Below are 23,220 nucleotides of genomic sequence, written 5' to 3' on the forward strand. Positions count from 1 at the left end.
ATCGATTATCCCAATTGGTCACTTTTTACTTGGTTCACTTTTTTTCAGCTTTATTGAGATACAATCAACAAATCAAATTGTAAGACAGTTAAAGTATACAGTGTGAAGATTATATATATATATGCATATACATATATATGTACATATGTGTGTGTATATATATATATATATATGCACACACACACATTGTAAAAGGAGTTCTCCCACAGAGCTAATTAACATATCTATCACCTCACTTATTTACTTTTTTTCTTGGTTTACCTTTTTCAGAAATATTTCATATCAAAAAATTTCTCCTTGTTTAAGAACAAATAGTAGTGAAGATTAATAGTGTCTAAGTTTCCTAAATATATCATCCTGGTAATGTGACCATTTGATTTACAGTTTGCCATAAATTAGTATATATCATTATAATAATAGTATATATCATATATTAAAATGAAAAGCAAACCATTATTTTTTTTCTGGGTCTGGTAGGCTCTCTTTTAAATTTTTAAAAAAATTTTTATACAATTTTTAACGGTTACTTTCAATTTACAGTTATTACAAAATATTGGCTCTATTCCCCATGTTGTACAATACATCCTTGAGCCTATCTCACCCCCAATAGATTGTACTTCTGACTCCTCCACCTCTATATTACCCCGCCCTTGACACTGGTAACCACTACCAGAAGTCAGTGAGAATTGAACAAAAGTACACAGTTCTATGTCTGTCGTAAAACCAAACACACAGTAAATTTCCCTCCCTCGATCTATCATGTCACCTCTCTGCCACATACTACAAAGTATACACCATGTTTTAAGGTACAATTGGAACTCAGGGGAGGGAGAGAAGGACCTGGTGGAATATGGGAGTGACGTTACTGTAGTACAAGCCCAGTGTGTGTGTGTGTGTGTGTGTGTGTGTGTGTGTGTGTGTGTTGGCTGAATTTTAGACATGCTCTCTGCAAGCTCAGCAACCCAATCATGATAACAGCAATAACATCAGAAAGCATTTACTTAGTGTAGACAAAACATAATCTTGTGCTAGGAGGTTTAATTCATTATGTTTAATCCTATCAGAATCTCAGGGCAAAAACAAAGTCTAGCCCGGTTTCTACCTAGAGGAAAAAGTCTAGTAGTGGGGACTTTCTTAACCAAATGATATAAGAAATGCTGGAGCAGAACTGTCACCCTGCCAATGTCATGTATCAATTTAACCAGTACCTAAAACGGTGGTCAGAAAACTGGGTATTGGCTCTAAATGTGCCAGGAAAAGAAGGTACTGGGCACTCAAGACAGCAGGAACCAACTATGAAAAGAATCTGGGCACAATACAGCACAACACGAGCCTCAGAGTTTACCAGAGCCCTGGTACATTTCTCTTTCTCTCTGAAAAAGGAAAACAAAAACAAACATCCCACTGACATGGTGCTTAGTTTTTACTGAGCCCTTTCTATCAGCTGTTGGACTAGGTATTATCTTTGTAACAGGCCCCTCCAGACACTAGTTTATAGGACTGTTGGTGAGTGTAAATTTCATGTTCTATTCTAGAAAATCTCAATTAAGGTTTTTATAAATTGGGTGGTCTTATTCAAAAGGCTACTGAATTTTATATTAAAAAATCAATATTATATTTAAACTAAATTTGAGATATTTATTATATTTATATACAGCTAGTTTATTTTCATTTTGTAATTTGCACAAGCTCTGAAGGATAGTAAATTTTGGCTCCCAATCAACTCTCTCATTTTTAAGACAGGAAGTAAAATGAGATGATTATTTGCCTTTGGAGGAAAAAAGGAAGTCTTTGCCATGATTATATCTGTGAATTACTGGTTTTCTAAATCCCACAGAAATAGCAGCATCCAGTTTTAAACTGTTAAATAATATAAGGACACCCTAAATCATGAATTGCTTTTAAGAGAGAATGTAATCTATGACATAATTAAAACCAATAATTTTATTATTGTCTATTAGAGAAAAGTCCACCTCCCTCTTAACGTTCAATGTGAACAAGTCTGAACATTTTTTTTTTTTTTTTTGCGGTACGCGGGCCTCTCACTCTCGTGGCCTCTCCTGTGGCGGAGCACAGGCTCCGGACGCGCAGGCTCAGTGGCCATGGCTCACGGGCCCAGCTGCTGCGTAGCATGTGGAATCTTCCCGGACCAGGGCACGAACCCATGTCCCCTGCATCGGCAGGTGTACTCTCAACCACTGCACCACCAGGGAAGCCCTGAACATTTTTTATGTGAAACATATTTTTATGTGAAGCCATAAAGTCCCAAACACAAGTATGGCGAAAGACTAAAGAGAGAAGTAATGGAGATTTTGTTTTCTCCTGCATGTGAGGTGAGCATATCTACTTGTCCTAGACTGAAGTAGCGTGGTGCAGTCACCCCCAGTTTGTAAAATGTCTCTTTTTCTTGGAAGAGCTGGTTTTAGGGCACTTGTCCCTTTAAGGGGTTGCAGCTTCAGTTAATGGCATGGGTGTGATTTTACCCACAGGAAGCTCCGTTTTTTAATCTCTCTCCTTTGTCCCTGAGTGTCTTTCTTATTCCTGGAAGGCTGCCTGGAAAGAAGGGTATTGTAGGAACCACAGCAGCCTGGACTTCCACAGTTCTGTTTCATGAAGAAGGTCAAGGTCATTTACATTTTGGCTGTAAAATGGAGAAGCGGACCTCCAAACCAAGAGGAAGCACCAGCTTCACAATTTGTCCAGGAAACTCTAATCTTAATATTTCAAAGATGTACATGCTTGATAACCTTTTTTTTTTTTTCGGTATGCGCGCCTCTCACTGTTGTGGCCTCTCCTATTGCGGAGCACAGGCTCTGGACGCGCAGGCTCAGCGGCCATGGCTCATGGGCCCATCAGCTCCACGGCATGTGGGATCCTCCCGGACCGGGACATGAACCCGTGTCCCCTGCACTGGCAGGCGGACTCTCAACCACTGCACCACCAGGGAAGCCCTTGATAACCTTTTAAACATCAACTAGGTCAAGAAGTGTGTTCTGTGGTGACTACTTTGCATAGTTCTACAATGTAATGTACTTTGAAAATTACGGAATCAATGGAAAGAAAAGACTAGAATCACTTCAGTAGAATTGGATACTACACCTCAGAATTCAAAACTCATTTTGGTGAGCAGTGGAAGGTAAACCTGACACATATGCCCTAATTTACCTAATAAAGTCTTAAACATGCAGCTAGACTATTAGTTAAAATAAACTTTCACATAAGTACAGTAACTTAGGAACGCTCTAAATATCGGTGTTTTTGGCTTAGCCTGTTGCCTCTGCAATTTACTTGCTACTCCACCTGTATGTGCTGGAGAACGTATAAATTATGTTATGGCTTTTTCCTGGGGAAACCAAGTCATCTTCTGAGTCATGACATGACTCCGGTGAAATTGGCCCAATAGTTTCAAGCCACAGAGCACTTTCTCTGTTATACATAGTCATGGTTCATTTATTGCAGAGATTCCCAAACACCTTTGGTCGTGACCTACTCCAAATCGCCTAACCTGCACAGAAGACTGGGATCAATGGAGAGGATACTCATAGCCGTAGGGCTGGGACAGCAGCTTCCCCAGCCTCCTTCCCACGTGCCTGAGAACGAAGAGCCTTCCCATCCTGTACACTTACAGTCCACCTCTAGGCACATCAGTTGATCTATTTAGAGCTAATTTACTGACTCATCTGCACAGTCCAGATACCTATCACCTACAGTCAATCATCACATGTTGAGTTGAACGGGACCTAAGAAAACCTTTGGAGTGACCATTCAATTCACAGATAAGACGACCTAGGAAGAAAGCATCAGCATGATAGAGTGGGGAAGGGAGGGATTTTGGAAGCAGAACTAGGTCTTAATCTTGGGGTTTCTGTTTAGTATGTCTGTGATCTTAGCCAGGCTACTAAACCACTTGGAGCCTCATCTGCAAAACAGGAAAAATTATACTTACCTTGCTATAATATTTTAAGATTAGAAACAATGCATGTGTGCCACACACCATATACCTAGCATGGTGTGTGGCACATAATTAATTGCTAATTTGCTAAGTGACTTTCCCAGTTTATAGAGCAAGAGAGAAAGCCTGAATTAAAATTCTAGACCTAGCTCCCAGCTCAGTGCATTGTTCATACATTGTGCTGTCTTGGATATTTCAAAATATTTTGACCTCTTATGTTAAGGATGAATATTTGTGTTCCCCCCACCAAATTCATATTCTGAAAACTTAACCCCCAAAGTGATGGTTTTAGAGGTGGGGCCTTTAGGAGGTAATTAGGTTTAGGTGAAGTCATGAGGGTGGAGCCCCTGTGATGAAATTAGTGTCCTTATAAGAGGAAGAAGAGATCGGAGTCCTCTTCATCATGTGAAGGAGCAGTGAGAAGGCAGCCATCTGCAAACCCAGGAAGAAGGCCCTCACCAGACACCAAATGGGCTGGTACCTTGATCTTGGACTTCTCAGCCTCCAGAACTATGAAAAATAGATGTCTGTTGTTTAAGTCACCCAGTCAATGGTGTTCTGTTATACTAGCCTGAGTTGACTAACACACTTTACTTCTACATACTTGAGTTTCCTGATGGTGTTGTCGCTCACCAATTTAGTGGTTATCAACTCCCACTTTATTGTAGAAAGTAAACCCGAGGGAAAAGAGATCTTTTGGTAAGAATCCCCAAAGCAACCAATATTTGGAGAGCACTTACAGTTTTCAGAGACTTAGAGCCTCTGAATAACCTTGAGGAATTGCAACCATCCATGTTTTCGCCACCCTTGATATATAGATGAGGCAGCCTCAGTCAAAGAAGCTAAGGATGGCCAAGGCTTACCACCTCTGCATAACAAATAGAGGCTGTCCCCAGTCTTGTATTTCCACTGCTCTAAGTGTTTCACTGCTGGATTTTGCAGATGACTCTAGATGAAGATGCTGATGGTTCAGACCCCTAACTCTACACAGCGGATCAGGATGTAAGTGATTAGAGAAGCAGGAATAAGACACACAATGGTGGTGAAGGCAGTTATGATGGAGGCATGATAGAAGCAGGCACAGGAGGAAACTGTAGGGCAGGAAGCTAAGAAATGCATGAGCTGAAGTCTTCTCCAGACGTTTTGAAGACATCCAGGTTAACTGTAATTTGATAAAAAGAATTCTGTGATTTGAGGCCTCTGCAAAGTGGCAAGCTGCCACCTAATAGTATCACAGCCTGCCTTAGACACAGACTAAGTTTTTCTAGTGTTTTGATAAGATGAAAGAGTATTTTACCAAGTATTACTTAGCTCTTCATTAAACTAAAAAGTTGAAGTGATGGATCAAAAAAAAGTTGTAATGATCAAGTTCAACAAATATTCGTGATATTTGTGATAATCTGAATTGATATAGGCCAAAATCATTGGGAGAACTGAAATATCACGTAAAGTTGCTAAGTTTATTTACCTTGTTTTGAAGACAGAGGAGGTATAAAAATTTAAGGGATTAAGATCAATATCAAAAACGATTACAGAAACGAATCCACATATATTTAGTTTTGTGGGGCCTAAGAAAACATAGGCTGAATTTACTGAAATAGATGTGCTGTTAAAAATAGAGGACTGATCCAGTGAAATCTGCCTTCAACTCCTTCTCCCTTTGGCAAATCACTTATTCTTTTCAGATGAATTTTTCTCATTTATGAAAGATTGCACTAGCCTTTGGCTTAGCATTTCATTTTAAACTTACTTAATAGAATGATCTAGGTACTAAATGGTAAACATAATTTCAATTTATTGGACATGTTATATATATATCAGATATTCTGTTGGACTCTACCTGTGCGCATGTGTATTATCTGTAATCTACACTACAGCCAGGCAACGTGAGTAGTATAAGTCTCATTTCATATGAGGGGGAACTCAGGCTCAGTTCATTTGATGATTGGCTTAGATTAGAATCCAGCCTTGTCTGCTTGTAAATCCTATGCTCCTTCTTCACCATAGACATTCTGATATATAGGGGTGTACAGATGTTTGATGTTCAAGACGATTTAAATATACAGTACGACTCACTCATTTATTCTACAAATATTGACTGAAATTTTATTATGTTCCAGGTACTGTGATAAGAGCTGAGTTTACACTGAGGAACACAACCAACAAGTGGTCCCTACCCTCTTGGGGTTTTACCATTCTGTAGAGGAGTTTGGTGCTAACTATTCTAGTAAGGAGAAAAACACAAATGATTGTTCGTGATAGGTGCTATTTCAGGTCTCTACATGCTTACTTTAAGAAAAGAAAAAAATTATAATTATGAAAAATAAGACTATAATGCAGCCCTTTTGATTCTTGCATTTTATCTCTAGAGGTTGCAAAGAAATTTCTCATGGAGATATTCTTTCAACCCCTTCTTCAAAAGATAGAGAATAAGTCATTCCACCCCAGGGAAACATACACACTGATATGTCCTTCTGAATACCCACCATAGGTAGTCTCCCTAACTCTGCTCCCTGAGACAGGGTCTTTGACTACATCTAGAAAGAAAAACAATTGAGAATGTTTCCATTTTTGCAAAGAAGTCACTTAAAAAATACTAATAGCATGAGAGGCACAGGTACACAATTTCCAGGAATTGACTTTTTTTTTTTGTGCTTAACATTGTTATTACTTAGCAGAGAATTAAACAGCCCTGAATATTTATTTACTTTGGGAAATGTGAACTAATTAAGGGTAAGATCTATGTATCTAATTAATAATTAAAATTTATGGTCCCCCCAATATGTTTTCTTTTATTTCAAAATAAAATTTAGCAGACTCTACTATTCATTGTCTTAGGTACAGACTAATGAGATTTGTGGTCTCTATAATCTATCTTGATCTCAATCTGTCTGTCAACCTCTCTGCCCTATTCATGCTGAATTTGGCCAAATCTTGAACGTAATAGTTACTGCAGTTTCTCCCCATTCATTACTAACACCAACCTGGCTTTGATGCACCTGTTTCTATTTTAAATGAATCTCAAAGTGGAAGATAATCATGTCCAATTTCCACTCATCCTGAGAGTGAAAATCTTTCAGTCAAGTGGAGAACTTCACTGTGGAATTTTCAGTTTCCTTTTTTTTTTTTAATTTTTTCATTATAGTGTATTGTTTACTTGTTCTATTTTATTATTAGTTTAAAAATTTTTTTAACATCTTTATTGGAGTAAAATTGCTTTACAATGGTGTGTTAGTTTCTGCTTTATAACAAAGTGAATCAGTTATACATATACATATGTTCCCCTATCTCTTCCCTCTTGCATCTCCTTCCCTCCCACCCTCCCTATCCCACCTCTCTAGGTGGTCACAAAGCACCGAGCTGATCTCCCTGTGCTATGCGGCTGCTTCCCACTAGCTATCTATTTCATATTTTGTAGTGTATATATGGCCATGCCACTCTCTCACTTTGTCACAACTTACCCTTCCCCCTCTCCATATCCTCAAGTCCATTCTCTAGTAGGTCTGTGTCTATTCCCATCTTACCCCTAGGTTCTTCATGACCTTTTTTTTTTTCTTAGATTCCATATATATGTGTTAGCATACAGTATATGTTTTTCTCTTTCTGACTTCACTCTGTATGACAGTCTCTAGGTCCATCCACCTCACTACAAATAACTCAATTTCTTTTCTTTTTATGGCTGAGTAATATTCCATTGTATCTATGTGCCACATCTTCCTTATCCATTCATCCAATGATGGACACTTAGGTTGCTTCCATGTCCTGGCTATTGTAAATAAAGCTGCAATGAACATTTTGGTACATGCTTCTTTTTGAATTATGGTTTTCTCAGGGTATATGCCTAGTAGTGGGATTGCTGGGTCATATGGTAGTTCTATTTGTAGTTTTTTAAGGAAGCTCCATACTGTTCTCCATAGAGGTTGTATCAATTCACATGCCCACCAGCAATGCAAGAGTGTTGCCTTTTCTCCACACCCTCTCCAGCATTTATTATTTCTAGATTTCTTGATGATGGCCATTCTGACTGGTGTGAGATGATATCTCATTGTAGTTTTGATTTGCATTTCTCTAATGATTAATGATATTGAGCATTCTTTCATGTGTTTGTTGGCACTCTGTATATCTTCTTTGGAGAAATGTCTATTTAGGTCTTCTGTCCATTTTTGGATTGGGTTGTTTGTTTTTTTGTTATTGAATTGCATGAGCTGCTTGTAAATTTTGGAGATTGATCCTTTGTCAGTTGCTTCATTTGCAAATATTTTCTCCCATTCTGAGGGTTGTCTTTTGGTCTTATTTATGGTTTCCTTTGTTGTGCTAAAGATTTTACGTTTCATTAGGTCCCATTTATTTATTTTTGTTTTTATTTCCATTTTCTAGGAGGTGGGTCAAAAAGGATCTTGCTCTGGCATTCCTGTACACTAATGATGAAAAATCTGAAAGTGAAATAAGAAAACACTCCCATTTACTGGAGCAATAAAAAGAATAAAGTATCTAGGAATAAACCTACCTAAGGAGACAAAAGACCTGTATGCAGAAAATTATAAGACACTGATGAAAGAAATTAAAGATGATACAAATAGATGGAGAGATGTACCATGTTCTTGGATTGGAAGAATCAACATTGTGAAAATGAATCTACTACCCAAAGCAATCTATAGATTCAATGCAATCCCTATCAAACTACCACTGGCATTTTTCACAGAACTAGAACAAAAAATTTCACAATTTGTATGGAAACACAAAAGACCCCGAATAGCCAAAGCAACCTTGAGAATGAAAAATGGAGCAGGAGGAATCAGGCTCCCTGACTTCAGACTATACTATGAAGCTACAGTAATCAAGACAGTATGGTACTGGCACAAAAACAGAAATATAGATCAATGGAACAGGATAGAAAGCCCAGAGATAAACCCATGCACATATGGTCACCTTATCTTTGATAAAGGAGGCAAGAATATACAGTGGAGGAAAGACAGCCTCTTCAATAAGTGGTGCTTGGAAAAACTGGACAGGTACATGTAAAAGTATGAGATTAGAACACTCCCTAACACCATACACAAAAATAAGCTCAAAATGGATTAAAGACCTAAATGTAAGTCCAGAAACTATCAAACTCTTAGAGGAAAACGTAGGCAGAACACTGTATGACATAAATCAGTTTCCTTTAAATGGGGCTTAGTCTAAGTAGACTTGCCCAGATGTGCCTGAAAAATAGTGTCAAAAGGAAAAGATCAAAATAAAGACACTAATGAAGCGAAGAAGAGCTGCCTATTGTTCTTGACTCTTAGATCCTTTCTTTAAAATCAAATGCTTTCCTGACAAGGATTCAAGTGCTTGCCTTTCTTGACAAAGGCTAACTCAATGTGTTGACATAGGAAGCCTCACATTCAGACTGTGCTAAAGGGAAAGGTCATTTAAATAAAACTTTCAATAGCCCAAATTCCTGACTTGTAGGTTGGAGGTTATTAGGCCAACTTTCTCCAAGCATGAGAAGTGACTTTGGAGTGTAGTGACAATTGTCATTACATTAAAATAGGGGACTCACTCTGTGTGTATTTCCAGGATGGAGAGTTAGTTCCTCCTTCCTTTCTTCCCATGTAGGCAGAGAAGTCCTCCTCCCAAACCTCCCTGACTTCAAAGGAAATGTTATATTCCTGTCTCCTCCTAGTGTCAGGACAGGAATGGAATTAGAGAATTTAGGCAGACAAGCTCTCTCCTTTCTAGAAAAAAAAATAGGCAATATATAGAAACAGGTATATATATATAACATATATAGAAACTTCTCTAGATTTCTATATGTGGATTGCTATAGAAATCTTATCTACATGTTTATATATAGAAACGTATAAGAAACATATAGAGAAACGTATCCCAAAACGTATGTATATATTTTGAAATTTTGGAAAAATATGGCAGCAATCCAATTTTCATTGTAGAGGAAAGAATGCTTAACTCTGAGTTAGAAAACCTGGATATCTCCTAGTCAGAGGACCTTGAGAAACACAAGAAATCTCTAAATCCAGATTAGTTTCCTCATTGGTACACTAACGGCTGTCCTACTTACCAGATTATTGTGAGCATGAAATAAAGTAATATATGTGAAAGTGATTGAAAGACTGTGATGCCCTATGCAATGGTCAGGTAGTAAGTATGACACCTGCTTTTACTTGCCTGCACTGGTCACCATCTTAGGTTATGTGCCTTAAGGCCATGTGAGGAGCTCTACAAAATTTATATTGACAGCCAAAGGAAAATGTGATTTGATCTATAAAAATATTTGTTTTGTCTATAACATTTGGAGCTAAAGAGCAAAAAAAAGAAGAATGTTTTCAAATGAAGTAGAAAAAAAATGGTTAGCATGATGCCCTAGTCAAGGGAGTAATTACATATTTCAAGGTGAAAAGTGCAAGTCGCAGGAGATGACTATTCACTGGTGCCAGGACAGCTGTGGGCTTAATCTCAGCAGCCCAGCCAACTGGTATCAGCTCTGCTGTCACTCATCACCTCCTCCTCCCTCTGCTGTTCTGTGAAAGCCATGGAGATTCTTGGCATGTACCTGCAGCAAACTGGAGTTTGGATCTTCTCTTATCAATATATTGGCAAACTGAAATAATTTCAATTAAATTGAACACTGAAGCAGAGTAATTTAATTGATCTGAACAGATATGGGTTCACTCCCTAAACATCAGGATCAGTACCAATTTTCATGTCTGTGTTAGCGCACACTACACTCGATTCACTAGTAAACATACAAGTGTATCCTGGAATAACCATCATGCTTTCAGTGTGTTTGGCTTTGCTCTGAACCATTCGCCTTAGTTTGCTTTTTTTCCTTTTTTGGCCAAAGACACCCACGTGTGTTTGCTGGCACTTCTATGTTTCTATAATCAGTCTGCACAAGTGTGCACAGCCTGCAGGCTACACTCATCCCTGATGTTTCCCAGTTTCACACAGACACCATCTACAAAGGCAGGTTCCATGGAATTTATTCAAGGCTTAGTTCACAATGGCCACGCCCCACTGGCCCTCTTAGGTTCTCCTCTGCAAACATGGATGCTGGTTGGTGCTATGTTTACATGCTGATGTGTTTGCTAAAATTCTGGAGGTTATGTTTTCTCAACCATGGTTTCTGGGTTTTATACTATGTGTATGTTTAGGGCTTGGAGTAGAGAAGAATTACTGGTATTTTTATAGTTCTGAACTACTTCCTTCAAAATCCAATTGCCTATTAATATTACTCAGGCACTATGTATCCTAGCTTGTTGCATTCTCTGTTCTAAATATTTTGATATCTCTTGTCTGAAAGGAGGTAGTTAAAACATTTCTGTAATAGGTAAGTATATAGAGATCATGAGAATAAATTTGTGACATTTTCTTGCCAAATGAGTACCAAGATGTGGCAGATTAAAAGTTTAATTGAGATTGAATGGAGTCATTTTAAAATTAGCAAAACAGCAGCAAGTTATAAAATTATGGTAGCATTTTGGCACATGTTCTGGTATTCATATATTCACAAGTCTACCTTTCACTTGCTGAAATGGCAAATGGTGACTATATCTATGATATATTAATCATTTTTATGTTTCCTGGAACCATAAATTCAGGTTCAAGTATGCTTGGTTAAGTCTTACATCTTGGGGAGAAATAATTTATATTTTCAAAAATTCCAAGGTCAGAAATTTTACAAAACATTTACAAAATGAATCTCTCTCTATTTCATCTGTGATTAAAACGCAGTGGAAATTTTCAGAAAGGTTACATTCTACCTTAATGTTCATGGGTAGAATTTCTGGAATGCTGGTGCATTCCTTAAGAAGTATTTCTTACAAACACATTTAACATGTATACATTTAGAAGAATTTTGCTTAGCAGCAGTATCTGATATTAAAAGAAAAAATATTCATAGCTGTGAAAAAAATCTACCTTGGTACAATATTTGCATTCTTGAAAATTTGCATATTTCCAAGAAATGTAATATTTCTAGAAATGAAATATTTTCGTATTGACTTAATAGTAATTTCAGAAATATATTTTCATACAGAGTTATCTTTCAAACAACATATCAGTCACTGTTTGGAATGTGATAAACCTCTTTTTAATTGCACATTTCACTTCCAAAAGTCTGCAGTGAATATGAAGTGCTTTTGTTTTGAGAAAACGTATTTAATTGTATAAATCTGATAAAATTTCAAGAAATCACTAGCACAAGATTAGCTAGTTAAATCAGTGCAATCTCATACAATGAATTAATATCCATCCATTAAAACGCATAAGATAATATCGATGACATGAGAAAATACAAATAATATATGATAAAGGCCTATTGCAAAATTTTAAAAAATAAATTTTGAAAGAAAACAACGTGTGTACACATGGATAGAGAAAAATGCACAGTGAAATATTAACTGTGATTGTCTTTGTGTGGTAGGTATGTGGATGCTTTGGTTCTTTATGAAACTTTTCCACATTTTCCAAATTTCTCTGAGAATTGTATACTATTTCATAAGCAGGAAATACATATACTTTAAAATTACAGTGTAGTGCTTCTATAGATCTTTTAAAATTCTATGTTTAACGGGCATGACACGGAGAGTACATGAGATCTTTGTATAGGGATCAGAGCAAGCAAATGGACAGAAATGTAAAATAAGACATTGCATTTGGTGAATGGCAGGTAGATCTATTGAGCTGAAGAGATAGGGCCAGAGCATAGAAGAGCTCTAAACTAAGCTAAGAAATGTAGACTCTCTACAGGGTGACCATGAACACTGGTTTACCTGAGAGCCCCATTGTAGTCCTACTGTAGGAGCAAAGTTATTAATAACATCCCCTTTTATTATCAAAATTGTCTGGGTTTGGATGATAAATTATGCGGTCATCTTATGTAACTACTGGGAAGGCTTATATACCACTGAAGGCTTATTACTGGGAAACTGACACAATCGGATTTACATTTTGGAAAGAGATTCTTGGCTGCACTGTGAAAATGAATTTGGCGGGGGCGGTGTGCAGGAGTGTGGGCGGGTAGATCAACTAGGATACAATTGCAAAGGTAATGCGAACTAAGTCGTAAGGTTAGGGTGGAGAGAAAATTCATATGGAAGAGCAGGTTTAGACATTCATATAAGAGATATTTAAAGTAGAGGTTTTTATTTTTTAATGTCATTTGTAGGAAGTTCTAGAGCAGCACTGTCTGATAGAACTTTCTGCTTTGATAAAAATGTTCTGTATTTGTGCTGTCCACTATGGTACCCACTAGCCACATGTGGGTAGTGACAACTTGAAATTGAGTTTTAAATAATATTAAATTTTAACTAATGTAAAATTGAATTTGAATAACTCCACATCTCAGAGTTTCTATTCTGGACAAAGTACCTCTAGATTTTTTTCTCTAAACTCTGAGAGAAAGATCTGGCCTGGAGTTGTAGCTTTGTTAGGGATCAGTTAGGTACAGGTCTTGTCAATGCATCTGGCCAGCAGAGCTTGCATATTGAGAAAAGAAAAGGGTACCATCTTTAAGAGACTGGCAGTGAAGATAAGCCTGCAAACGGTCTGGGGAGACTCAGGAGAGGGCGTTGATTTGGTAGTCAAAGAAATTGAGAGTGCCAAGAAGGGAACGATTAACCATAATCAGAGATCTTATGCTATAGGACATTCAAGTAAAATGGAGACATTTTGGAAGGATTGAAGTTAGGAGATTCTAGACGTAGGGAGACATTTGGAGGTTAACTGAAGAGTCTAGGTCTCATAGAATTGACTGGCATCTGAATTAGGATAATGCTGTTGAAACTCCACCCTCAAAGATAGTACACAGGGAGAGAGTTCAGAAATAAAAGCAGTGGCATTTGACATCTAATTCAATGAGCTGGGAGTCAAGGGGGTGGGATTCAGAACTGGCTAAGAGGAGATATTGTTAGTAAAAAGGCAAAGTTATGCTTTCTTCTGAGACAGAAGCTGTAGTTTCTGTAAAAGTTGAAACATGAAAACTCAGCCGCTTTCCACCCTCTACCCCTATGCCCCAATTCTTAAGGAATTGTACAGCAGATTTCTTGATGCAGCTACTTTCATAAGAATTGATGGCTTGTGCCAGTCAGGAAGGAAACCTGTTTCATGAGTGCAGGGAATTGCTTTTGCTTTTTTTTTTTTCCTTCTTTGATAATATCAGACAAGAACCTGGAGGTTTGTTTACAGTTTCAGTAGGGCCACTGCAGCAAAGGCCCACAGATGAAAGAAAGGTGGAATCCAAGAAAGGCAGACAGAATCAAAACATCCTCTCCCCATCCCATCGCCAAATAAAAAAAAAATAAGTATTGAAGAAAAACCCAAAAGTTTAATTTAGGACTGGAAAAATGCATATAGCTCTGTGTTCATCTGTAAATTGCTTTTAGGGGGGCAACATGCTGTGTTGGAGTAAACAACTGAACAGGTTGCCAACCAGTAGACTTGGGTTCTAATGCTTAATTAACTCTATGACCACAGCCTGTACACCATTTAACTCTTCTGGGTAACAGTTACTCATTAAACTAGATTAGTGTTCAAGTTTATGTTTTTCAACTTCAAAATTCTATCAGTGTAAAGAAAAGTCAGTGTAAAAAATTATATCTAATGTGCTAAAATAAATCTGGATGCATGAAACCGTGCTAAATTTTGTTTACCAGTGTCACAAAATTTCATGCACTGCTTCAATGGATACACTTTAAATAACTTTCATGGTTGTGTTGGCTCTCCATGTAGAAATCAGTGTTAAAATAGACAGCACATAGGTAAAGTGAGTTTTGAAAAGTTAACAAAATATAAAATACATAAGGAGTTATTTTCAAATTAGAAAAAGACAAATAATCTAGGCTGAGAACCTATATGACAAGTTTCAGTTTAAAGAAACTGCTGAAGGCTTCTTAATGGTGCCTGGAGGGACAGACAGTGGCGGGTTAAAGAACACAATATTTTTTATGTTTTGTTTCAAATTTTTTTAAAAAGAAATGAAGAAAGGAATGAAGAAAGAAGGAAAGAAAAGAATAAAAGGAAGGAAGGAAGGGAAATGAAGGAAAGAAGGGAGGAAGAAAGTAAGAAAGGAAGGGAGAGATAGAGAAAGAAAGAAAGAAAGAGAAAGAAAGAAAGAAAGGAGAAAATGAAATTGGTTGTTTATTGTTGCAAGAAAAGTTTATGTGGTAGAACATAACTAGAATGTCAGTCCTTAATCTTCCTGTAACTGTGTGGCCTTGGGCAAGTAATTACATCTCTGGGCCCCCATTTCCTTGTCGGCAAAATGAGGGGTTGGGGTCAGAACCTTTTAAAAGTTCCTTCCAACTCTATACTGTTACAACATTGACACTGTAACTCACGTGGCCCAGGACTGTTGATTTGTGCAGTTCAGAAAAGAGCAAAGTGTAGTATTAGGAAAAAAGTCATCTATATATTTATTTCATTTTCATGCATATATTCAGTTGCAGGAAACTGTTTTTAACTGACTGAGGTGGGGAAAAAAGCAGTCTTAGCAGTTAATAATCCCCATTATTCCAGCTAAGATGGGGAGTAGCTAGAATCATTAAATCTGCCCAGGGGAAGAGTCCTGAGGATTCACTTCTATTCTCTCTACCACCCCCTCCCCAACATCATCAATCCTAGGAAGATGTGCTCATCTCTACTGAAAAAAAGATAAGTAAAAGCCTCCATTAGAGAGAAGGAATGGGGGGAGAGCTCAAAAATATCTTGAGACACTGGACCTGTTGACATTCATGTATTTTCCGCAATTACTAAGTGTTTAACAAAGATTTATTATAATTAGCCTCTTTGAACTCATGTAGTTTGGTTATGCTTTTGAAGCACTGAGGTTACTCTGCAATAACATGAAAAATATCTTAAAATTATCTTTCTTTTTGGAGCAGGGTTGATCAAGAAATTCACTGTCAGAACCTTTAGGCTTAGTGAAGCGCTATCTGCGATTCTGAAATTAGGACTGTCCGACATGTTTGAGATTTCCAGAAATCATTTAAGTTTGGACTGCCCTTAAAGACAGAGTGAGGGTAACAGGAGTTCACTCTGCTTCGTTTCCCAGGGTGCACATTACTTCTTTGTTTCATGTAAACACAGCTAAAATGATAGAGTGTGATGACTCCGCTTAGAATTGTTGTATGTTTTTCTTTTATTATAGAGATTGGTAAAACCCTTTAAGTGATACAAGGGGCCAGAAGAAAAGCAATGCTTTATTTTAATATTAAATCTTGTGGGACCTTAAATATCAGGTTTCAGGAAAAAGGGGTTGTTGTTTGTGTTGTAATGTTCTTGACCTTTGGGTGTTAGACCCGGTTCACTCGTAACTGCTCTTTATCCTTCTTGCATCTTGATTGGTGAGGTTATAGTATAGAACTTTCCCTTTATTGGCATAGAAACATTTCAGCATCTCTGACTACTTGGCACCATGGCTATTCAGTATGGGCATTTCTGTGAAATCAGTGAAACAATCCATTATCCACATTTTCTGACTACTTAATTCCTTACTGACATTTATTCCTTTACTAAAAGGACTTTTGTAAATGTCACTGGAAAGCAAATGATCGTACTCAGTCCTCATCCTCAAGGACCACTGTTTCATTTGGGCTTGGCTGACCGACTCTTCCCTCTTGAAATGTTCCTTCTCTGATATGTCCAACATCATTACTCTGGTTCTTCCTAATTAATTTTTGTTGTCAGTTTCTTTCCACTTTCCTTCCTCTTCAACCTTGGCAAATTTCTCTTGCCCTATTTTTCTGGAATGTGAGCTCTTTCATATGGATTCACCTACCATTTCTAGTCTGATAACTCAAAGTTGAAATCTCTTGCTCTGATTTGTTCTCAGAGTTTCACTCTTGAGTCTCCAGTTGCTTCTTCCATATTTAGTGCTAAGTGAAGTTAACTGTGTTTCCAATGAGATAACTGCATTGAAAAGTTACTAGTAGCTTTTAGCTGTGTAGGCAGAAACTCACTGTGGAGCAGCTCTTTACTTTCTTAAGTTATACAAATATAAGCCTAATATTTAATCTTATGGTGGTTCTGAATGATAGCAAAGTTATCTAAATCAGAGGTGTCAGGTGCTCTATTCAAGAAGATAAGAATACTCTCTGGTATCAATATGGTTACAAGAGATAAGATTTCATGACAAGAAATTTGCAAATTCAGAATAGATAAGTACCTTTAAAACCACAACTTCTTAAAACAGATGCAAGAAAATAAAGCCTGAATAGTTCCATTTTAAAAAATGGAATCCCTCTGTTAAAATCTTCTCAGAAACAAATATCCAGGCCCAGCCAATGCTCTGGATATTTAAGGAGGAAATATTACCAATGGCCAATTACCAGGCCATTACAAAAAAAAAGGATCAAGAAGAGGTTGATGTCTTTCATGAACATACAAGAAAAAATCCCAAACACAGTATTAGCGAAGAGAATTCCACACTATGTTGAGAGGATGATATTTCATCAGGGTTGCAGATTTGGCCCATGGGAGGGTCAAATTCTACCTTCAGTATGCTCATTTCTTGCCTGAGGGTTTTTCTGGAGCTGCAGAAGACCCTCTGTCTCTATTCATGGAGATCATAGATACCAGAGAATTAACACTTTCCAGGAACGGTCTTCAACAAATGATTGATTGGTGGGGAAGGCTAGTTTATAAATATTCCAATTCTCTCATTCCTTAAGTGGGATAAGTCTAAGACATGTGTCCACACCATTTCCTAGAGTTTCTTGGTCAGCGTGAGGTCTAGTCACTGACCACAGCCACAGGCTTGATAACCCACCCTCTGTTGGCTTCCTTTCCTTCCCTGTCTCATTTCTCCACTCTCCTTACAGAATTTTCTTCAACTCTCTAATTATACTTGCAAAGAAATCCTTGTCTCAGACCTGCTTCTGGGGGAACCCAAGCTAAGACAATAACCAAGTTAGATTATTTCAAGAATGAAAAGTAGTTTTAACATTCAAAAATCAGTTCGTTTAATCCATTACTTTTACAGAATTAAGGAGAAAAAATATCATAGCATTAACTCAATAGATACAGTAAAAGTCTTTTCTAAAAACTAATACTTCTTTATGGTAATTTTTTTTTTAACAAACTAGGAATAGAAGGGAATTCCTCAGGCTGACAAATAGTATGTACAAACTCTTATAGGAAATATAATACTGTGTCATGAAATATTGAAATTTATTTCCTTAAGATAGGAGACAAAGATATTTGCTAAGACTACTTCTATTCAACATTGCACTAGAGGTCCTAGACAGTGAAATAAGGCAAAAAAAAATAATAATAAGGCTTGAAAATAAAGAAACAACTGTCATTATTCACAGACAAAATAATTGTTACTGTAGAAAATCCAGAGGAATGTGCACATAAATTACTGGAATTTAATGTGAAGCTTGCAAAATCATTAACTCTAAATCGAGTTAATGTAAAAATAAATTTCATTTCTATATACTAGCAACAAATAATTTCTAGCAACAAATAATTTAAAAGTAAAATTAAAAAGCACAATACCATGGACAATGGCATCAAAAGCCACAAATACTTGGAAATAAATCTAACCAGTCACAAAGAAAGAAAACTACAGGCCAATGATGAACATAGATGCAAAAATCCTCAACAAAATACTAGCAAACAGAATGCAGCAGCACATTAAAAGGATCATACAGCACGATCAAGTGGGGTTTATCCCAGGAATGCAAGGATTCTTCAAAATATGCAAGTCAATCAATGTGATAAACTATATTAAGAAACTGAAGGAGAAAAACAATATGATCATCTCAATAGATGCAAAAAAAGCTTTTGACAAAATTCAACACCAATTTATGACAAAAACCCTACAGAAAGTAGGCATAGAGGGAACTTTCCTAAACATAATAAAGGACATGACAAACCCACAGCAAGCATCATACTCAATGGTGAAAACTGAAACCAATTCCTCTAAGCTCAGGAACAAGACAAGGTTGTCCACTCTCACCACTATTATTCAACATAGTTTTGGAAGTTTTAGCCACAGCAATCACAGAAGAAAAAGAAATAAGAGGAATCCAAGTCAGAAAAGAAGAAGTAAAGCTGTCATTGTTTGCAGATGACATGACACTAGACATAGAGAACCCTAAAGATGCTACCAGAAAGCTACTAGAGCTAATCAATGAATTTGGTAAAGTAGCAGGATACAAAATTAATGCACAGAAATCTCTTGCATTCAGATACACTCATGATGAAAAATCTGAAAGGGAAATTAAGAAAACACTCCCATTTACTATTGCAACAAAAAGAATAAAATACCTAGGAATAAACCTACCTAGGGAGAAAAAAGACCTGTATGCAGAAAACAATAAGACACTGATGAAAGAAATTAAAATGATAAAAAGAGATGGAGAGATATACCATGTTTTTGGATTGGAAGAATCAACATTGTGAAAATGACTCTACTACCCAAAGCAATCTACAGATTCAATGCAATCCCTATCAAACTACCACAGGCATTTTTCACAGAGCTAGAACAAAAAATTTCACAATTTGTATGGAAACACAAAAGACCCTGAATAGCCAAAGCAATCCTGAGAAAGGAAAACAGAGCTGGAGGAATCAGGCTCCCCGTCTTCAGACCAAACTACAAATCTACAGTAATCAAGACAGTATGGTACTGGCACAAAAACAGAAATATAGATCAATGGAACAGGATAGAAAGCTCAGAGATAAACCCATGCACATATGGTCACCTTATTTTTGATAAAGGAGGCAAGAATATACACTGGAGAAAAGACAGCCTCTTCAATAAGTGGTGCTGGGAAAACTGGACTGCTACATGTAAAAGAATGAAATTAGAACACTCCCTAACACCATACAAAAAAATAAACTCAAAATGGATTAAAAACCTAAATGTAAGGCCAGACACTATCAAACTCTTAGAGGAAAACATAGGCAGAACACTCTGTGACATAAATCACAGCAAGATCTTTTTGACCCACCTCCTAGAGAAATGGAAATAAAAACAAAAATAAACAAATGGGACCTAATGAAAATTAAAAGCTTTTACACAGCAAAGGAAAACATGAAGAAGACGAAAAGGCAACCATCAGAATGGGAGAAAATATTTGCAAATGAAGCAACTGACAAAGGATTTTAATCTCCAAAATTTACAAGCAGCTCATGCAGCTCAATATCAAACAACCCAATCCAAAAATGGGCAGAAGACCTAAATAGACATTTCTCCAAAGAAGCTATACAGATTGCCAACCAGCACATGAAGGATGCTCAACATCACTAATCATCAGAGAAATGCAAATCAAAACTACTATGAGGTATCACCTCACATCGGTCAGAATGGCCATCATTAAAAAGTCTACAAACAATAAATGCTTGAGAGGATGTGGAGAAAAGGGAACCCTCTTGCACTCTTGTTGGCAATGTAAATTGATACAGCCACTATGGAGAACAATATGGAGGTTCCTTAAAAAACTAAAAATAGAACTACCATACAATGCAGTAATCCCACTATTGGGCATACACCCTGAGAAAACCATAATTCAAAAACTCATGTATCACAATATTCATTGCAGCTCTATTTACAATAGCCAGGACATGGAAACAACCTAAGTGTCCATCGACAGATGAATGGATAAAGAAGATGTGGCACATATATACAATGGAATATTACTCAGCCACAAAAAGAAATGAAATTGAGTTATTTGTAGTGATGTGGTTGGACCTAGAGACTGTCATATAGAGTGAAGTAAGTCAGAAAGAGCAAAACAAATACCGTATGCTAACACATATATATGGAGTCTAAAAAATAATGGTTCTGAAGAGCCTAGGGGAAGGACAGGAATAAAGATGCAGCCGTAGAGAATGGACTTGAGGACACAGGGAAAGGGAAGGGTAAGCTGGGATGAAGTGAGAGAGTGGCATGGATATATACACACTACCAAATGTAAAATAGATAGCTAGTGGGAAGCAGCTGCATAGCACAGGGAGATCAGCTCGGTGCTTTGTGACTACCTAGAGGGGTGGGATAGGGAGGATGGGAGGGAGACTCTAGAGGGAGGAGATATGGGGATACATGTATATGTCTAGCTGATTCACTTTGTTATAAAGCAGAAATTAACACACAATTGTAAAGCAATTATACTCTAAGAAAGTTGTTAAAAAAAATCAAACCAAAGATGAGGAAAATCTCTACACGAAACTATATATAAGACATACCTGACATAAGATAAAGAACTAACTAAATGGAGAGATTTTCCATGTTTATTAAACGGAAGACTCAATATTGTAAAGATGCCAATCCTTTACAAATTGATGTGTAGATATAATGTAAGTGCAATGCAATCCCAATCAAAAAGTAAAAAAACCAAAAAGCTTTCTTTTTGTCCTGAACAATGTGAGAAGTTGATTTTCTATTTATGTGGAAATGTAAATGGTCAAGGATAACCAGGATAGTCTTAAAAGAAGTATGTAGGACTTATGTGATCAGGTATCAAGACTTACTACAAAGCTACAGTAATTAAAATAGGTATCAATGCAATGATAGATTAAAAAGTAAGGAACAGAATAAAATATCCAAAGCTTACCACAAATATAAGGTAACCTGATTTATATTCAAGGTGCTCCTTGTGGGCGCCGGGGGGAGGGAAAGCAGAGCAGAGATGGGGAAGAAAACCGTTTTCACAAATGGTCCAAGACTGATGGATATCCAAATGGAAAAAAAGTAAATATTTATCCTTACCTACTTACTATTGATGGAGGAAAAGAAAGCATGAATAGTTCTATTCAAGGAATGCAATCTAACTTAAGACCCCTCCAGAAAGAAATACCCAGGCCCAGTGAATGCTCCAGATATTTAAGGAAGAAATACTACCTATAGCCAATTTCTGCCACTACAAAATAAAGAATCAACATGCTAAACTCACTTATGAACAAAAGGTAAAAATCCTAAACTCCATATTAGACATGAGAACGCCACAATATATCAACCATAGAAAGCATAATACCACACACCCCAAAATCCCAAATAGTTTGTAAACCTAATTGAGAAAGGTAACCTGATAAAGCTCCTAGAGTATAACATAGAGAATATTTTAATGACTAAGATGTTCTTTTTTTTTTTTTTTTAAATTTACTTATTTGGTTGTGTCCGGTCTTAGTTTCAGCACACAGGATCTTAGTTGCGGCATGCGGGCTTCTCTCTAGTTGTTGTACACGGGCTCAGTAGTTGCAGCGAGCAGCTCTCTAGTTGTGTGGTGCACGGGCTCTAGAGTGCATGGGCTTAGTTGCTCCATGGCATGTGGGATCTTAGTTCCCCCACCAGGAATTGAACCTGCATCCCCTGAATTGGAAGGCAGATTCTTATCCACTGAACCACCAGGGAAGTCCCCTAAATTTTCTTAAGTAGGTAAAGCTTTCCCCATCCCACCGCCCCCAGCTTTATTGAGATATAATCGGCATTATAACATTGTGTAAATTTAAGGTGTTGAATTGACACACTTATGTATTGCAATATGATTACCACAGTAGCATTAGCTGAAGCCTCCATCACTTCACATAATTACCATTTCTTGTTTGTGTTAACAATATTCAAGATTTACTCTTTTAGCAACTTTCAAGTATATAATACAGTTTAATTAAGTATAATCACCACTCTGTTCATTACATCCCCCGAAGTTATTCATCTTGTACTTGGAGGTTTGTACCCTTTGACCTCCGTTCCATTTCCCCCAGCCCCCAGTCCCTGGTAACCACCACTCTACTCTCTGTCTGTATGAGCTTCTGTTTGTGGATAGCTGTCTAAGTGTTTTTCTTTGTAAGGGGACAGAAGGTGGTGTCTTCTTGTGTTGCCATTTTGGTTGACAAAGTTTCCTTAAATAGGACCTAAAGAGCTTTAACCATAAAAGAATAGCTTGATAAATTAAACTGTATTAAAACGAAGACTTTTATTTACTAAAAGATATCCTTGGGAGAGTGAACACTTATTGTTAAATTATACACTTTAACGTAAAAATCATGAAGAATGCTATAGAAAACATTCATGTTCCCATGACCCAGCTTAAGAATAAACCTTTATTGGATATATTACATATATATCCTCCGTGTCTCCCGTTTACCTTTCTCCAATCTAATTACTGTCGCTCCCTTCCAATCCCCTGGAGTCAACCACTCTTCTGAATGTTGTGTTCATCTTTTCCTTGCAGGTCTGTATAATTTTAGAAGACACAGATGTCCAAATAACACGTATTATTAATACTTCATTAGTTAGGGTCCCAGCAGGAAAGTGATGG

The sequence above is a fragment of the Mesoplodon bidens genome, assembly GCF_964165515.1.
Source record: "Mesoplodon bidens genome assembly, chromosome: 1".
Lineage (NCBI taxonomy): Eukaryota > Metazoa > Chordata > Mammalia > Artiodactyla > Ziphiidae > Mesoplodon > Mesoplodon bidens.